The following is an 18364-nucleotide window of genomic DNA, read 5'->3' as shown; positions in this document are numbered from 1 at the left end:
TATGGGTATAAAGATAATTACTTAGAAAGCAGTTGGATATTAAACTACATTATTAGCAAAATAATAGAAGTTTCTCTTTTAGGGCCTATAAGCTATAAATACCCATGAGGTTTTTTGCCAAGTTTATAAGACAAGGCATAAATTCCCTCCCATGGAGTGCATTAACTCCAATCAGAAGTAAGCTGGTTATCCTATAATGTCCATGCCACTATTGCACCACTGGGCATATCTTGCCAGGACAGTTACTATTGTAGCTTACGGTGTTTGTGGCTGGGCAAGACGGTTGATGACTTTTCTCCCAGCAAGCACTAGTGGTTTTTAATAATGATAACCTATCCTATTATAGCTGGCAACATCTTTATCTGAGGAGTTGGGAGGTCTCAGGAGACAGTCTTGAGAGATATTATTTGATTCCATTATGCAGGGTTATTTAATCTGAAGCTCATCTTATTTGTACAATATGTGCCCTAGCCTTCCTGAACTGATTTCAGCTGGAGCTTGTGGTTTTGCAGGCAATTACTCCCTCATTTAAAGGATATGGTTCATTTCATTCATTTACAGTAAGGTCAGTTACCAATACTGTCAAACTCTTCTGCATTTTTTGTGATGGTCCTTTTTTCTCTGGTGAAGCTGGTGGATGAGAGCATCTCAGGGGGAGGAGGCCTTGGGCAAGCACCTTGGTGGGGCAGTATCTCTACTGCTGGGATTCTGAAGTCTGATCTCCCCAGTCCTTTCTGTGTTCCTTTCCCTACAAAATACAGAGAACATGTTAAATTACTACCCTCCTCCTAAATTTAATACATGTTTTAGTTTCCATTACATTTGAGGTCCTAAAGTTATTATCTCACTCTCTCTCCCCCATCACAAAGTGATCTTTTTGTACCAGCAATAGATTTTAAAGAATTAAAAAAAAAATTCTTTTGGTGTGAATCGCAATTCATTATTGGGTCATGAAATCAATTTAGTGTGTCCATAACAACTTTTTGCTTTTAATGGAAGGGAAGAAAATAGTCCAAAATATAAGAATAGAAGGTACAGAGTCTACTTCATGTTCAAGGTCAGCCAGGCATGATGGCTCCCCCTTTGAGTTCAACACTCAAGAGACAGATATATGCTTCAAGTTTGAAGCCAGCTTGTTCTATATAAGAAATTTTAAGCCAACCAAAGCTGTATTAGTGAGGCAGTGTTGGGGAAAAAAATATAGGTCAAGTACAATTTTATCAAACTTTGGCATGTATGTATGTGTATGTGTGTGTGTGTGTGTGTGTGTGTGTGTGTGAGAGAGAGAGAGAGAGAGAGAGAGACAGACAGACAGACAGAGACAGAGACAGAGACAGAGACAGAGAGACACTACCCAATTCCATCTCTACCTTGTGGGTCAGAAAAGCTGCACAGCCATTGCTGTCCCTTCATCTTGTCAGGAAAGATCCAGCTCATTTTAAAGCGAGCCCTTTCAACAGAGGCTGCATCTGACTGGGCAGATCCCTTTCCTTGAAAGAAACTGGCCCCTTTCACCCACCCTCAAGGCTCTATTGACGGGACTTTGGCTGCGGGCTTGGCTGGCTGTGGTTTTTGTTAAGGTCTCTTGGGTAATAAGCTTATTGTTGCTCTTGGTTTGGGGCTTCCTGCTTTTTGGGCTTTCTCAGTGGACCCTGGAAGCCCTTCTGGTGGTTGGAGTGATGGCAGACGTTCCCACACAGCACACAGACTTTTGCAGCCTACAGCCGAGATGTTTTTCTAAGTTTTCAGAAAAGGTAGCTTCTGAGGAAAGCAAGATTTTCTTAGCTAATAGGAAATCGTCACCTCTCTTTGCTTTGCTGGTGGTAGAGCAATGCATTAGTCTAACTGGTATAATCACAGTGTTGGGGTTTATCTTATTGTGTACATGTTTTACTGTATGTGGATTTAAAAAATTACTCAAACCCAAAGCCTCTTTAAATTGTGATTTCAGGGGTTAGAATGGGACTGTGGTAGCAGAACTCTTCATTTTCTTCCATTTTGCTCATGACTGCATTGCTGTCTCGTCTCCATTCTTGAATGAAGACATTTATTTTATGTGTACTAATTACTGTGCTTTGATTTGTACTTTTTCTAATAATTTAAATGACTCAAATGGCTTTTGTGCCTGTTTCACTTTTGTGTGTTTATACACTAAAGCTGTCCAAATATGTAACTTCAGTTTAGAGCATCATTAAGATGCATCCCAGTAGGATCAATTTAGAGCTTCGTGAGCCTGACTGTATTCCAAAGTAATTAGTCAATGTCAGGAAGTATTTACTGAGTGCCCGGTACTCACTTGGCAAACAGAACTAAGATCCAAATGAAGAGCTGTAAGTAAAACATTAGACTCTCTTTTAAAGGGCTCCCGTTTCACCCATTCATTCAAATGGCCACTAGAACCTTCTCACTGAGCTGGTTACAGTGTCCGGCCTCTTGCTCAAGGCAAATTGGGAAGGTGAAACTTACCATGTCGAACACAAAAGTAACCAAACAGATCCAATGATACCTCCTACAGCCTCTGGGGTTTCCACTAGAGAGCAGCCAGTGAAGTACCTGGGGACCAGCGGGAGGAGTTGTTGAGAACTGAGACACCACTGTCAGGGCTCAGGCAGGATGAATACTACTTCAAACAGTGGAGAATCCTGTTCCTTAGAGACAGGAATACCACATACCAGAGGGTAAAGGAGGCATTTCCGAGACGCCATCCTAAGGAATTGTGAAAAGTAGGATTGGGTATGTTGGGTGGGGCTTTTTATTTCAAGGTGGGTAATTACACAAGCTAAAAGGCCACTCATCCAGTGGTGCCTCTTTCCACTTTGGGAGGAGAGAGTGTAAATTACTAACAAGACTGCGCTGGATTTAGAAGGAAGCAGTATAACCAAAAGACTTGGAGGCACTGGCCCTGCCCAGGAGCTACGGTAGTGCTGCTTGGCCACATTGCTGACTCAGTGACAGACTTCCTTTTTAGAGGGCGTGGCTCCTGACAGCATATGACACTCGGGTCATTCAGTTAGCCTATCCCAAACTCCCCAGTTGATTGTGAAGCTTCCATAGTCATGATCAGGGCTGCTTTTTACTTCTAGCTTCTACCACTTGTTAGTCACTTGCTGACTGTACCTGTCCTTTGGTACCAGGGCATGGGTGAGGTGTGGTCTGTGTACTTGTTCCTGGCCTTTGGTTCACAAGTGATAGTGGAAGTGTAGGAAGTAATTGTTGCCTTTCTTCGCCTTTGATTCTCTTTCATTTTTCTCCCTGCTTGTTTATTTTACCTACTCAGTACTGTGGAGCTCTGTCCATCGACTTCTGCTGGGGCTCGATAACCAGCTGAGTGTTAACTGTAGTCTGTAGTTTCACCTCAGATCTCTTCATCCCTTCTTTGCTGTCCAAGTCCTGGTGGCTGGCCTCAGACTGGGCTTAGCTGCTTAGAGACTGGGTGAGAATTTATACAAGAGGAGGAGAAGCCTGAGGGTCCCATCCTCAGTCCTCCCACCCTCCTACCCGGTGGCTTCTTCTGCAAAGATAGTTTCATGTGACCTCTTTTCCCACTGGACAAATCCACCATACTAACATGTTCCTTTCAAGAGACCCCAGACCCTCAGCCCCAGTAACACCATCTCTTCCTCCGGTCTCTGGCTTAAGAGTTGTATGCTCCCTGTTAATGCTAAACCAACAGTTTTGTCTCTCAGCAGCTTCATGACTTGTATAACCAATTCCATTTCTTAGATTCTTTCTGTTGTGGGCTGAGGATAGGAGCACAGTGGGGAAGGCTTGTCTAACATTTGCAAAGATCTGGGTTCCATTGTGAGCACCACAAAATAAACAGCTCTATTTTAAAGTCCACATGCTGATACCTTTTTAGTATACAATAAATCCCTTCTATTTTAAATTCATGAAATGATTTGTTAGACCCTGACTGAGAGATATTTATTTAAAGAAGAAAATTTTCTTTATCCATCATCTGTTTTTCGTAAAGCAAAGTCTCAGAAACAGGTATAAAACATTTTTATTATCCCACACAAATGTATCCTAACGAAGCAGCAAGTACTTGGTTTAAGTCCCGAGATTCAGGTTAGGGTCCTCTCCCTATCACTTACTCCATGGTTGCTTTGGCTTCTGTGTCTCTACGTGTAAATAAATTACTGTTATCCCTACCTTCATCTCCAGGTAGTCTGTGATGACTAAAACAAAGAAATGCATTATAAACTGTTTATTTTATCTCGTAGTTTATAGACTATGAGTATCCAGTGGCACAGGGAACTCCGGGGATGTCCTGGAGCCAGGCTGCTTATTTTAAATTGCTATGGGCATTTGTTGTTTGCAGTGCAGTGTCCTTCTCATTTTAAACTCAGAATCGCAAGATATAACATCTAGACAAAATTATGCCAAGCATCCACCTCGTTCTAGAAGATATTTTTATATATTTAAGGACTACCTCTAAATGCCAACAACAATTCAACCACAGATAATACCCTAGTTTCTGGTTCTTCATAGCTTCATCGTGGAGCTAGATGCTTTCCCCGAAAACAGCAGGTCACAGTCCCGGTAGACTTGTATCAGATATTTCAGTCACAAGAACAGAAAATACCTCTGCCCATCCCAACCTTTCATCTGAGTCTTGTTGTAAGGGAGAGAGATTCTAACTTAAAGTATATCTTTATTGATATAATCCATTCTAGTTCAAGGAGGCCATGATCAGTCTGGGGATGAAGGTCTGTGATAGGTAGGTAGGTCCTATGGTAGAGCCCCAATATTGTTACTACTAATAAAAAAAGTCAGGATGACCAGGTCATTTTTGGTTTATCTAGAACTATGTTTCAAAATATATCTATCGATTGATTGTGTCTGTGTTTGTGTGGATATATGCGTCACACAAGCAATTGCCACAGCATGTAAGTAGAGACCAGAGGACAACTAGGGAAAATTGGCTTCTTCACTGAATGGGTTTGAGAACTAAACTCAGGTTGTTGGGGTTGGTAGCAGGCACTTAACCCACAGAGCCATCTCACCAACTCTAGTCACCAGGCCTAGAAATAAAGTTTTTAAAAGTTGATCATACTAAGCTATTCAAAGAAGAAATATCTAGTATTCAGGTCAGCCATGAGTTGACCCATTTTGCTTTTGTGATTTAGAAGTGACCTAGGTCAACTGTTTCTTTCCAAATTCTTTATAATTTGAGTTAGTCCCTCCAGGATGGAGTCTAGGAAAAAATTCTGGTAGATGACTTGAGATAGAATTCTCATCCTTGGTACAAGGAAGGGAGCTCAGGTGCTGAGCATGGCAGGTGTGAATTGAAGTTTCAGCTTCACCCTTAAAGTCTCCAGTCCCCAGTACCCATGGCTCTACTTACCCTAATCACACCTGCCTGCTGTTTTTGGCACTGTAACTAACCATTGTCCAAAAATGTTAAGTGAAAAACTATAGATTTATTTATTTCATTTATTTTATATATACATTGCTGCTGTCTTCAGACACACCAGAAGAGGGTATCAGATCCCATTACAGATGGTTATGAGCCTTGCTGGGAATTGAACTCAGGACCTCTGGAAGAGCAGTCAGTGCTTTTAACCTCTGAGCCAACTCTCCAGCCCATGAAAAACTATAGAAATAAACAGTCTATAAGTTTTAAGTTACTTTTATTATAGTATAGTTATTCTCTTTTACTAATATTTTGCTATGCTCAATTCATAAGTTATACTATCATGTTTATGTATTGGAAAAAATTAGATACTTCTAGACTCATGGTAGCATTCTATCATGATAAGCTCATTTTATGGTAAAAGTGATTTTTAGTAACAGCTGCACTAACAAACAAACATCGTGGTTTAGCTTAGCCTATCATTTTGTTGTTGTTTAATGAAGCAGAGTTGGCATTTATTAAGAAAACATTTTAGCAGAGATCTAAGCAACAGACATTAGGGAAGAGAGAACTGCTTAGGAAAAGGATAGTACATGCTCAGGAGTGAGCATGGGCATTCATATGACATGCATGTGTACGTCGTAGTAAAGGTTGACTGTTGTCAGTAGTTTATTGAATGTCTGTATCTAAAGCCAGCAGTAACATGGTGCTGGGAATGCTAGCTGTTCATCCTCACAGCAGCCTATCTAACAGCGAGCTGCATCGTCTTACTGGGTGCTGCTGCTGCCAGGTATCAAAAAGGGGGCAGCATTCCAGAAAAAACAAACAAACAAAAAAACAAATAAACAAGAAAGGATCGGAGTTCAAAATACCACTTCTAGAGGTTACATATGTCTCACACTATGATGGTCACGGCTGTCTGTCTCTAGGGCTTGGTACTTCAGAGTTTTCAGGCATCCAGTGGACTTGGGATGTATCCCTCAGGGGCAAAGGCTACTACAGCATTATAGACAGGCTACTTTACCTGCTGCGGCCTCAGATCCTTTATTGCTGATGCAGGGAAGAGGGTGACCATTAATAAATGCAGTCACATTTCTTATGTCACTATGCTCATCAGAGGAGGGATTTTGGAATCAGAAGTTCAATATTATCTGTAGGCTGACATTATAAACCAAAACCAATAGGTTTCTGTTGTTGTTTGTCTTTAAACACTATTCTTTCTCTTTCTTCTGACTTTTTTGAAAGTAGGGAATTACTGTGTAGTCTAGGCTAACCTCAAGCTTGTTGTCTCTTGCTTCAGCCTCCCAAAAGCTAGGGATTACAGGCATGCCCATCACATCTAGCTAATATTATCATTGTATATAATTATGTTCGATAATATTCGTATCAGCTAATCATCAAAACCCTTAGTGTATTTAGTGAGAATTTCAAACTTGACCCAGAATGTAGTTCATCTACTGGGCTGCTAAGAGGCACGTGAAGGGGATAGTATAATGGATACTACATTGTCTTACATTTTAAGTCAGATTTGTTTATAACAAGAAGAAAAGTTCTCCCTTGCTATATTTTCCATTTGTGATAGGCAGGTACACTTACTTAGTCCCACTTTTGGGGAACAGTCATGTAACAGTAGCTTGTGGAAACACCAATAGTGTGGGTAGTTTAACATGGTAGGGTCATCTGTGTGTGTTAGTTCCTGCTTCTGAAGTGTGGAGCAGGCTTTGCACATGACAGTCTGTGCTGCCTGGAGCTGCTCCGTGTCCAGCACTCTTCTTTGCAGTATACTCAGGGCCAGGCTCAGTATCAGGCTCCTGGAGGTGCCCTAGTCTCTGTAAAATGAAACTTCGACATTTGCCCTTTCATTAGTCACAAAAGCATGACTTTTATATTTGCGTCAGCAAAACCTTCCTGTCTGCGTCCTGTGAGGCAGCCTTAGTGTGTTCCTGTCCTGTATGCTGAGACTAGAATTAGACCACTTCCCACCAAGGCTGCAGACTCTGAACAGAACTAAACCAGCCGCTTTACTTCAGCCTTTAGCCTCGAGGCCAGTAAATGGATATTGCTAACCCAGACTAGATTAAATATCAGCTTTCTAGAACGTATGGGGTTTGGTTGTTTGGTTTTGTTTTTTTCTTTATCTGTCACCCTCAGAATTCCTGCTGTCCTGTGGTCATGCTCTCCTCTACTTCCTACACGACCAGCGCCATTTCCCTTCATGCTCTTCTGCTTGCAGACCATTTCCAGCTCTAACCACACGGTCATTGTGCTGTGTCTCCTAATGTCTTTGCATCACGGTCATGTGCATTTCCCACCCTAATGACTGTGCTGGGCCAAACTGGGAGCATGAAAATTGTGGGCACTAGATACGGAAATCCTGCCCCAGGCTTGCCTGAGGACATCTTGAAATGACGGGGTGTCTGTGAGTACATAGTTCTGTTTGTTTTCTGTGTCACTAACTTAGGGTTACAATGCTGCTAAAGCAGCTTGGATCAGCCACAAACTAGGAAAATGATCTTAACATTGGAAATCAACTTTTCAGTGCAGAGGTAACATTTTCAAGTGATGTTCCTTTTGCTTTCAAACAAACAAACAAACAAACAAACAAACACTCTCCACTGTTTATATATGAAACCATTCTGGCTGTCTTCCAAGACAAGTAAAAAGTTAGAATTCTCCATCCTCTGCACCCATGAATTTACTTTAAAATAATATATGTGCCTGGTTTTGTTTTGTTTGAGGTTAACATCCCATTGTTATATGGGATTTTAGGAATAGAAAGATGAACTAAAAATATACAAAACAAGCCAGGTGTGGTTGCAAATGACTGTAATTTCAACACTCAGGAGGCTGAAGCATGAAGAGCATGAACTTGAGTTTGAGACTGTTCAACCTCAACTCCTTGCCCCCCCATCTCAAAAAATAAAACAAAGAAAACAAAGCAAGCAGAGTATTCACCAAAGTAACCTCTGCCCTTTATGATCCTCAGTCAAGCAGCTTTTAAAATCCAATGAATTCATGCTATGAAAGATTGCGCTGTTGTGGTCTTCTGTTTCATGGCTGATTAAATTAATTGAATAAATTATAGGATGGCAAACTTGGAATTATCTGAGCTAATCACAGATAGGAATAGACTGAATGAATAGCATCTACAAATGATGCCTACATGCCTGGGTTTGTTCATACAGATGCCACAAAACACAGAATGAGAAGGGAGGTTGGTGTTTAGCCTTCCCTTTGTCTCCACACATTCTCTTGCAGGCGGCAGCAGGTAAACTGGATGTATAGGATAGGGAGTGGGGACACGTTTGGGCAGAGAGAGTGTAGCCCCAGCTGACATAGCTCCTGGGAAATAGGAACTACCCCTCTACTTCTGATGACTTCTACTTCTTTCCCATTTCTACTCTTATCAGCCATGCTTCTGGCCCGCTCACTACCCTGAGGAGTCTTGATAACAACAGAAATACTAACAAATAAAGAACTAAAGACTCCCCAAATAGCAATCTTCTCTTTCACAGAGTAAGTGATCTGGTTGTTTGGTATGCTTCTTTATCTCCCCATAAAACATGTTTGATGTTGAAATCTTTTCAGGGACAGCTACCTGAAGCTGCTCTAATCCAGAATTTGAAGAATATTCATATCGAGTGCTGTGTTTCAGTTTCAATATATGCAATATTTTCCTCAAGATTACTTAAGGCAAGAATAATGTAAGAGTGGGCAACAATTCCAACTTCCCGAGTTTGAAAATCCTTCCATGTAGACACACCACTAATGTGAACTACTCTATGGTTACACATCACTTTTCATGTAGACACACCACTAATGTGAACTACTCTATGGTTACACATCACTTTTCATGTAGACACACCACTAATGTGAACTACTCTATGGTTACACATCACTTTTCATGTAGACACACCACTAATGTGAACTACCCTATGGTTACACATCACTTTTCATGTAGACACACCACTAATGTGAACTACCCTATGGTTACACATCACTTTTCATGTAGACACAACACTAATGTGAACTACTCTATGGTTACACATCACTTTTCATGTAGACACAGCACTAATGTAAACTACCCTATGGTTACACATCACTTTTCATGTAGACACAGCACTAATGTAAACTACCCTATGGTTACACATCACTTTTCATGGCTCTTGTTTTCTACATAGCTGTAAACATGGTAAACCTTAAGTTTTGCTACTTGTATAATGTATAATCTTGATGATGTTCAAAGCTTACTTTTTTTTTTTTAAAGATTTATTCATTTATTATACATAAGTACACTGTAGCTGTCTTCAGATACACCAGAAGAGGGCATCGGATCTCTTTACAGATGGTTGTGAGCCACCATGTGGTTGCTGGGAATTGAACTCAGGACCTCTGGAAGAGCAGTTGATGCTCTTAACCACTGAGCCATCTCTCCAGCCCCTCAAAGCTTACTTTTAACAGCTTCAAAGCATTCCTCCATGTTGGATAAGGCAAAAAGTCTCATGGCTACTGTGGCAAGGAGAAGTAAGGGATGGGGTGGGGTGAGATGGAGACCAAAAGCCATTGAAGCTGGAAGTTGTTCACCCCCAGCTATTGTAAGGTTCAAGGCCATCTCCCTCTGGAGGTCGAGATCTCAGGTTAGAGATCTCCAAATGAGTCCCATATGTCTGTATCTCATGCCTGTCAGTTGGGGCAGCTAATTGCCTGGGGATCACACATCTAAAAAGCACGTATTGTGTAATTGAAATGTGTGCCAGAGGAAAGCAGGTGCTGATAGACACTGGGAAATTGTTAACATCATCTCCACGATCTAGAGAACTGCCAGTTTTGACAGAATTGGAGAAGGCAGCATAAATTGGACAATTCTCTCACTCAAAGTGGAAATGAGTCTGTGGAAATACCTGTGTATTTAAAAAAATTATATTACATATTTTTAAAGTATTTTGCCCAAAATATATTATATGATGAGCATATTACCTTGTCCTCTTTTCCTCCCCTTCCCCCACTCTCGGCCTGTTAGACCCCTCAGTCCCCTGAATGGTTTTACTTGACTTTCATGTTGAATATACACACATGATGTTATGCAACCACAAATGAGAGAAAGCATGATAACTATCTTTCCAAGGCTTAATTTACCTAATGTGATTATTTCCGGCTGCGTCCATTTTCCTGCAAATGGCCTAACTTCCTTCTTCATTAGGACAGAAGAAAAATCGCATTGTGTAAATGTTCCACGCTTTCTTTGCCTTCTGCCCCACTGACAGATACTTAGGTCAGTTACAATGATTAGCTGTTGTGAAGAGTGTCACAGTAAACGTCGATGCCTGGATAGGACTGTGCATGGCCTCTTCTTAGCTACTGGGGGGATAGAAGGGCCTTTATATCAATTTAAATTTGTTTTTTCTAAAGCTGAAAAATTATTTGAAATATATCTTAGGTCACTTTGTTTGCTTGTTTTTTGAGATAGGGTTTTTCTGTGTAGCTCTGGATGTCCTGGAACTCACTCTATTGACCCTACCAACCTCGAACTCCCAGAAATTTGCCTGCTTCTGTCTCCCAAGTGCTAGAATTAAAGGTGTACACCATCATTGCCTGGCTATCTTTGGTCACTTTTAAGAAAATTTACAAAGTTTTACTAACTGACTCTCTGCAACATTTTGGTATTAGATTGCTTTATAAAGTGTCTCCCATGAGAATGTTGCAAGATCTCTCCTCCTTTCCCACTCTTCTCTTGTTTGCATACTGGAATCTTGTAGCAGAGAAATACGGAAATATGGATTAAATGCAAAATCTGCTGTAGCATGTGTCGACAACGCCCACATTCTATACTTTAAATATAGTTGTTCCTCATTCTCTGTGTTCTTAAAGCTTTAGGCAAATAGCTGGGTGAACAAAAGAAGGGAAAGAAAATGCGTGTTCATCTCCATCACTGGGTCAGACCAGACGGGACCTCTAGGTCTGCAACTTAGATTAGAGATTTTTAGATTTATCAAGCTAGCTGCTTTATTATAAACTCTTTTGTTTTTCTTTTTCCTCCTCTTCCTTCTCCTTCTCCTTTTTTTCCTCCTCCTCCTCTTTTTTCTTCAAAGAATGAACCAGGGAAGAAATTTTTACAAAATCCTTTAATGCTTGTAAAGTTAGAAAAATGTGTTATTTATCTTAAGGTGGAGATTGACTACTTACATAGGTAGCCATCATTGGGCACGTGGAGGTTATAAAGTGTGTTAATTACTTTTACATATTTGCAACCAGATACTCGACAGCTTAAAGGAGGAATGACTTATTTTGGCTCATGGTTTCAGAGGGTTTCAGTCAACCATGGCAGCAAAGGCATGACTGCTATCCTGAGCCTTTTATGCCTCACATTGAGGCCAACCAGAGACCCCAAGTGAGTATGACCTTCCTACTGAACTATTTCCACTAACCAGGTCCCACCTTCTAAAGGCTCCACAGCCTTTCAGGATACCACCTACAAGCCTGGAGCTGAGTGGTGAGAGCATTAGCCTGCAAGAGACAGTTCCGATTCAAAACATGACTCTCACTGTTGTGAGCTTTAAGTCATGGATCCCAGGGATTTGCACTCACAAGTCAGAATGATGTAATCAGTAGTAGCTTTCCATTTCTTATTAGAAAAATAACATTCTGTTTGTGCCATTCCTGCTAATTTTATCTTATTTACTGTCACATACACTATCTTTTTGCTTTAACGTTGTTATCGGTCATTTGTTCCAGTTACCCACCTGTTGTCAGAGGTGCAGTGGGTGAGAGAGCTGCTCGATCTGACTGGGCTTCTGCAGCACTGGCGTTGGCTTGATGAAGCAGAGGCTTTGCTAACTAGATTCAGAGCCAGCACTGGGTTGCCCTTAGGTTGATTTCACAACCTCTGGTTTCTGCAGAGAAGGTAGCTGGCGAGGAGACTCTGCCTTCTGCCTTCAGTAATTGGTGCAGGCCTCCCCCCCCCCCCCTTGGTGGTTTGTATTAATTGGATGAGGCGAATTATAAGATTTACATTTTGCATTATATAACCTGAAATTCTTCCAAACAAAGTGACTGGGAATTTTCCTAGAAAATAATCAAATTATTGCTAAAGTTGTTTCAGCCCTAGGGCATGAATAACACATGTCTTTTGTAATTCCTGTTTAAAGAATTTAGTCTGAGAAGGAACTCAGCTATTTTTTGGTTTTGGTTCTTACGCTGTGTCATATTGTGATTAGTTCTGTTACTTTCTAACCTTTCTTTTGAGCTTTTACTCATTTCTAAGTGAATGGAGAGTATAATGTCCAGTGCCTGGGGAGATCCAAGAGATCTGTTCTTCTCCATGTCTCACAGCGTGTGTGTGTGTGTGTGTGTGTGTGTGTGTGTGTGTGTGTGATGCAGTTTTCATTTTTCCCTGAATTAACTTAAGTGATTTGGCAATCTGTTTTTTTCCCATAGCAATAATGTGTAATGTGAGAAAACTGCTCTTTGTTTTTAAAATCATTTTTTTGGGTACTACAGTTTTTCCTTCACTGCTAAGTAAAAACCCGAAGGGATTGTCAAGTACAGACTGGACAGCTCAGGTTTAAAGGGTTTGGTGACTCACACTACAGGGCTTTCCTGCTGCAGAAGCGGCTTTCTTGGCAGCAGTAGATGGAGCCGAGGACGTGCAGCTGGTTTCATTTTGGAGAAGTTTAGTTCTTGAGGTGGTCATGAATTTATCATGGGGAGAAAAATGATAGTCTCAGCACCTTCTGAACTTTAAGTTTTCAGAAAGAATCTTTCTCATATTTGACCCTTTGTGAACAGAGATTAAAGACAGAATATCTGTTCACAGAGAATCTATAAAATCCTCTCTTAATATCAAACTCGTTGTCACTTCTAGGCACATTTCTTTTGTCTGTATGTGTGTGTATGTATGTGTATGCACATACTTGTGAGCTTATGCACATATGTGTAACTACAATGACATTTAAGGCACATTTTGTGTGTGGGGTGTGTGTGTGTGTGTGTGTGTGTGTGTGTGTGTGTGTGCGTGCGCGCACAGGTACAAGGTCATTCCTGGTTAGCTCTCTCTGCCTTGTGCTTGTGAACTGGGATTAAGCTCTGAGCTACTGCTCCAGTGTTTTATGTGTATGAAGTCCAAAGGCCAACTGTGCTGTCATTGCTCAGGAGCTGTCCACGTTGTTTCTTGAGATAGACTTTAAGGCCTGGAGCTGGCTGATAGGGACTAGGCAGGGATCTGCCTGTCTTTGCTTCCCCATCACTGGAATCACAAGCAAGCACTGTCACACTCAGCTTTTTTCAGGGGTTCCAAGGCTTGAACTCAGACCTTGTGTTTGCAGGACAAGCACTTTATTGACTGAGCCATCTTTTTAGCCCCTTCACCACAGTTTGAAAGCACACGGATTGCAATTGCTTAGTCATTTGCAAATGGCAAACTGAATCCTGGGTAAGTTCTGCTACCTCCTTAATTGGTTAGCATACTCAGTGATGTCTGAGTATTTCTGCAAATGTTACCTTGCTGTAGCTATTACTAAGCTTCATTTGCTATTTCTGTGTGTCTTAACACAGGTAGTTATCATTTGGTTTACTTTCCCTTCATCTCCCCCAAAACATTTTAAGGGTTAATTAGGTCATTCTATTTTAATGTTATGGGTTAAAGGCCTTTGGAATTCTAAAATACAGAAGTTATTTAAAAGTTCGGGCACTGGTGATATGACTCAGTTGTTAAAATCGTGTACTGCCCTTGCAGAGGACCCATGGTTGGTTTCCAGCACTTGTGTCAGGCAGCTCACAGCCATGTATAATTCTGATGCCCTCTGGCCTCTGTGGGCACCTACACATACGTGGTATATATAAACTCATGCAGGTTTCGGTGATGTGAATGAGAATAGCTTTCATTCTCAATAGGCACAAATATTTGAATGGTTCCCAGTTGATAGAACTGTTTGGGAAGGATTGGGATGAATTGCCTCATGAGCCCATGATGTGACACTGGGGGCAGGCATTGAAGTTATAAAAGCCCATGCCATTCCCAGCATTTCTGTGCTTTGTGCTTATGGACCAGGATGTAACCTCTGAGCTACTGCTTCAGAGTCATGCTTGCCTATTGCCATGCTCCCCTCCACTCTCTGAATTGTAAGTGTAATAAACTCTGTCTTCTATTAAGTTGCCGTGGTCATAGAGTTTCTGCACAGTAATGGAAAGTAATTAAGACAGAGTTAGTACTAGGAATGGGGTCCTGCCCTGAGTGTAGCACTCATTTTATTCTATTTAACATGAGGCCTTTCTCTAAACTTCTCATATCTTTGAGTATAAGACCTGGCTCCAACATTAAATTGCCTGATGTTCTTTTTCTCCTCAAACTGTATAGTTTTTATTTCTTTATGCTCTGCTGGTTTTTTACTGTAGATCTGCATAAGAATAATCACTAATAACCGCAAGACAGAGTCTATATTAGGCTGTCTTGAAATCTCCTCTGCCGACCAAGTTAGTCCCAAACTTTTCAGTTTAACCCCAGGCAGATTCTTAGGGCAAGGGCAAAAAGCAGCCACATTTTCTGCCAAGATATCACAAGAATGGTCTCTAGACTGGTTGCTAACATTGTTCTCCTCTGAAAGCTCTTAAACCAGGCCTTTATACTCTACATGGCTCTCAGTACTACTGTCTTCCAAGCTCCAACAGGGATGGCCTGTTAGCCCTGCTTAGAGTGTTCAGTTGCTTTTCCAGTCTTCCACAGTCCTCCACACACACATGCCCATAAAAGAACTTTCTTAAAATAAAATTATGCGTATGGGTTCAGGACACAGTGCTTCCTTAGTATTTACACAGCTCAGGTTCTAGCCCACCATGGCCCAACAAATTGAACAGTGCTTAAGCACAGTGTCTTTTAGTCTGTCATGTATTTTGTGGCCTAAAGAAACAGTAAGGATTCTTCCCCAGTTTCTAGTGTTAACTCCTGAGTTTGTTATCTCTGGTTAGCACAATTAGATCTAAGGGGTACAGATGTCTTATGAAGTTGTCTTATGCCAAGTTACATTGAATTGAGATATAAGTAGAAAATTCTGAAATAGTGCAAAGCTATGCAGCTTTTTTTGAGCAGGAAATGGCATTTTGTGTCACTGTTCATCTCCACCACAAATGGGGCTTAGTTTACCACTTCCTCTTCATAGAGTAGAACTGAAGAAATAGGGATGTCCAGTGTATTTCTGATATGTCAGGTGTCTTAAAGGGTGAGTCGTATTTTCTGACAAGTTGTTATCTTGATAGTTCACCTTAAAAAATATCTACTCTTCCAATGGATTTGACTGAGCTAACATAATTATACATGGCTGTCAGTGGTCTTCTAAAGTCTTATCTAAAGTTACATTTAGTGTTTTCTTCTTATATATTTGACTTTAAATTTTTCAAGCTGGAAGACAAATGGTTTACCATTTGTTTACCATTTCATTATAAGTACATAAAACCAAGTAGTTCTGACTTTATGGTGACAATAGATTTAAAACTTACAGAACATTTATTTACCAAAAATGCTGTAACCCACCTCTTTTAAAATCTAAGTAACATTCTTAATTATAATTCTACTTTTTATACATTTCTTCAAGGTTTTTCCTTTCCATTGGAAAAACACTTTAAAATTGTGACTCATTTTTTTCTATGTAACTAATTAGAAATCTAAGTAATCACCTTGAAAGTAGCTCTGAAATTTCATTATTCTCATGATTGGAATTACACATAAGCATAGGCAAAATGTAGCTGAAAGAGAGTTTAGAAACTGGCAAGAACTGTGTCTGAATTGTTAGTAACGAAAATCTTTGTAGTCCTACCACTGGGAGGCTGGGTTGGAGGATTGTGAGTTTGAGGCCAGCCTGGGCTAAATATAAGACCCTGACTCATAAACCAAAACCAAGGGGGCTGGCGATGGTTCATCATCTCCAAAGAGCACTTGCTACTGCCATTTCAGAAAACCTAGTTTGATTCCAAGGACCCGTATGGTGTCTTTCAACCATCTGTAACTACAATTTTGGGGGATCTAACATACTCTTCTGGCTTTTTTTTTTTTTTTTTTTGGTTCTTTTTTTCAGAGCTGGGGACCGAACCCAGGGCCTTGCGCTCTCTTCTGGCTTTTGATGGTACCCATCTATGTAAAATAAAAAAATAAAAAAACCAACCGTTTAAATAGAGTATATGTAGATTTCTTTAAGGTAGATTTCAACATTTGAGAAGCTTTCTCCCTCCCCCGCCTCCCCCATTTTTGAGATAGTCCAGGAATGTAAACAAACCACATAACCAGATATGCAGATAGCCTGGGTTTCCAGGAGTTGCTTTTTTGGTTATTTGTTTTAAGATTTATCTATTTATTTTGTGTATCTGAGCACATTGTTGCTATCTTCAGACTCACCAGAAGAGGGCATCAGATCCCATTACAGATGGTTGTGAGCCACCATGTGGTTGCTGGGATTTGAACTCACAACCTCTGGAAGAGCAGTCAGTGCTCTTAACCTCTGAGCCACCTCTCCAGCCCCATCAAGTGTGCTTTTAAGCTGGAGAACATCTTTCCTTTTTTTAATTGAAAAAGCACAACACTAAATCTCTGCCTTTTAAAGTGCATCAAAGGACATAGACAATCCATGTAGGTTCAGTACTTTAAGTAAACCTAGTTTTGAAATTCTACATTGCAGTCATTTATCAAAAGGCTGGGTGATCCAGAAAATGGACTTTTCCACCACAGTTCTAGTGCCTGCAGCCAAAAGATCAGATCATAAAACAAAACAAAACAAAACAAAACAAAACAAAACAAGATGTGAATGACAACAGCAAACCCCTAGTTTCAGTAGGGAAAACAAGGTTGGAGGTCTCTTACCTCTTTCCACTCATTTCCACGATTCAGGCAGCAGCTTCCCCTGAGTGTCCCAGGACAGAATGCATCAAGTCACAGTCATGCTGAAGGTCAGGAGATCTGGCCTCCTGCCCCCCAGAGAGCATTCCCAGGGCCAGGCTAAAAGCAGTCTTTCCCACACTCGGCTGGCTTCCAACCTCAGTCACCCAGGGAGGCTCCTCATCTCTTGTTGGAGGTACTTAGGTCGTTGATATCTGTCAACTAATATGACTTCAGTGTAGAAGAGGTTACCACCCTGTCCCTTCTTGTCTTAAATGATTTCTAACTTGCAGGATGAAGGGTGGCCTATATTTTCATCCAAGTTCCTTTTCCCTGTGAGGCCTGGTAACTGTGAGTTGGGCTACGCTCAGTGTTTCCTCCTCGGTTCTGGTGAAACCCATCTCTCCAGCTGGCTCCAGCTGCCTCACTGGTTTCTGAGAACTGTGTTATAAGCAGCACTGTGAATGAGCACACACTCCACACCACACCTCCCTGGTGTCTTGAAGCCCAGTGTTCTGTGGATGGTCCCAGAAAATGCTTTCTCCTCAGAGATGTAAGCACAGCACTGGGGGAAGGCATGGGGGTCATCTTCCTTCTCTCATTGAATAGAAAATCAAGACTCGTTTGACTTGTCCAGTTTCCCTACCCAACCCAGAGTACCTTCCCAACATGGTAACTCACTATAGCAGCAGTTTTTAACCTATAGGTCTCAACCCCTTTGCTGGCTGAATGACCCTTTCATAGGGGTCACCTAAGATCATTGGAAAACACAGATATTTGCATTACAATTCAGAACAGTAGCAAATTTACAGCTGTGAAGTATTGATGAAAATAATTTTATGGTTGAGGTCACCACAACACAAGGAACTGAATGAAAGGGCTGCAGCATTAGGAAGGTTGAGACCCACTGCCCCTGTAGGCTCACCGGCCTATATATTGAACAAGGGGCAGGCCTGCTTGTCTGCAGCTAAATCTTTTTAAGTCCCTTTCATTACTAAAACTTGGCTTGGCTTTCCTAAATGTTGTGAATGGATATCTCCCTTCAGATTTGTTTTCCAAACCACTAATGTTTGCTTTAAATTTTTATTATTTACCATTTATTTTGCATGTGTGTGTCAGATGTCAGTGTCCGGTGTTTGATTGTTTTGAAA

At 41.0% G+C, this 18364-nt stretch overlaps 1 protein-coding gene and 1 long non-coding RNA gene across 4 annotated transcripts in view; one reads left to right on the top strand and one right to left on the bottom strand.

Moving 5' to 3' along the window:
- Rab8b (RAB8B, member RAS oncogene family) overlaps positions 1-18364 on the top strand; it is a 74907-nt gene that overhangs the window by 29105 nt on the left and 27438 nt on the right.
- Positions 123-17310, bottom strand: LOC148004214 (uncharacterized). The gene is made up of 3 exons (XR_015627800.1): positions 17199-17310; positions 3274-3429; positions 123-748 (listed from the first exon to the last, which is right to left on the bottom strand). It is a non-coding gene; the product is annotated as an uncharacterized LOC148004214 (long non-coding RNA).

This window comes from Rattus norvegicus, chromosome 8 (assembly GCF_021556685.1).
Source record: "Rattus norvegicus strain SHRSP/BbbUtx chromosome 8, alternate assembly SHRSP_T2T, whole genome shotgun sequence".
NCBI classification, from domain to species: domain Eukaryota; kingdom Metazoa; phylum Chordata; class Mammalia; order Rodentia; family Muridae; genus Rattus; species Rattus norvegicus.
This window is presented reverse-complemented; position numbering and strand designations above follow the sequence as displayed.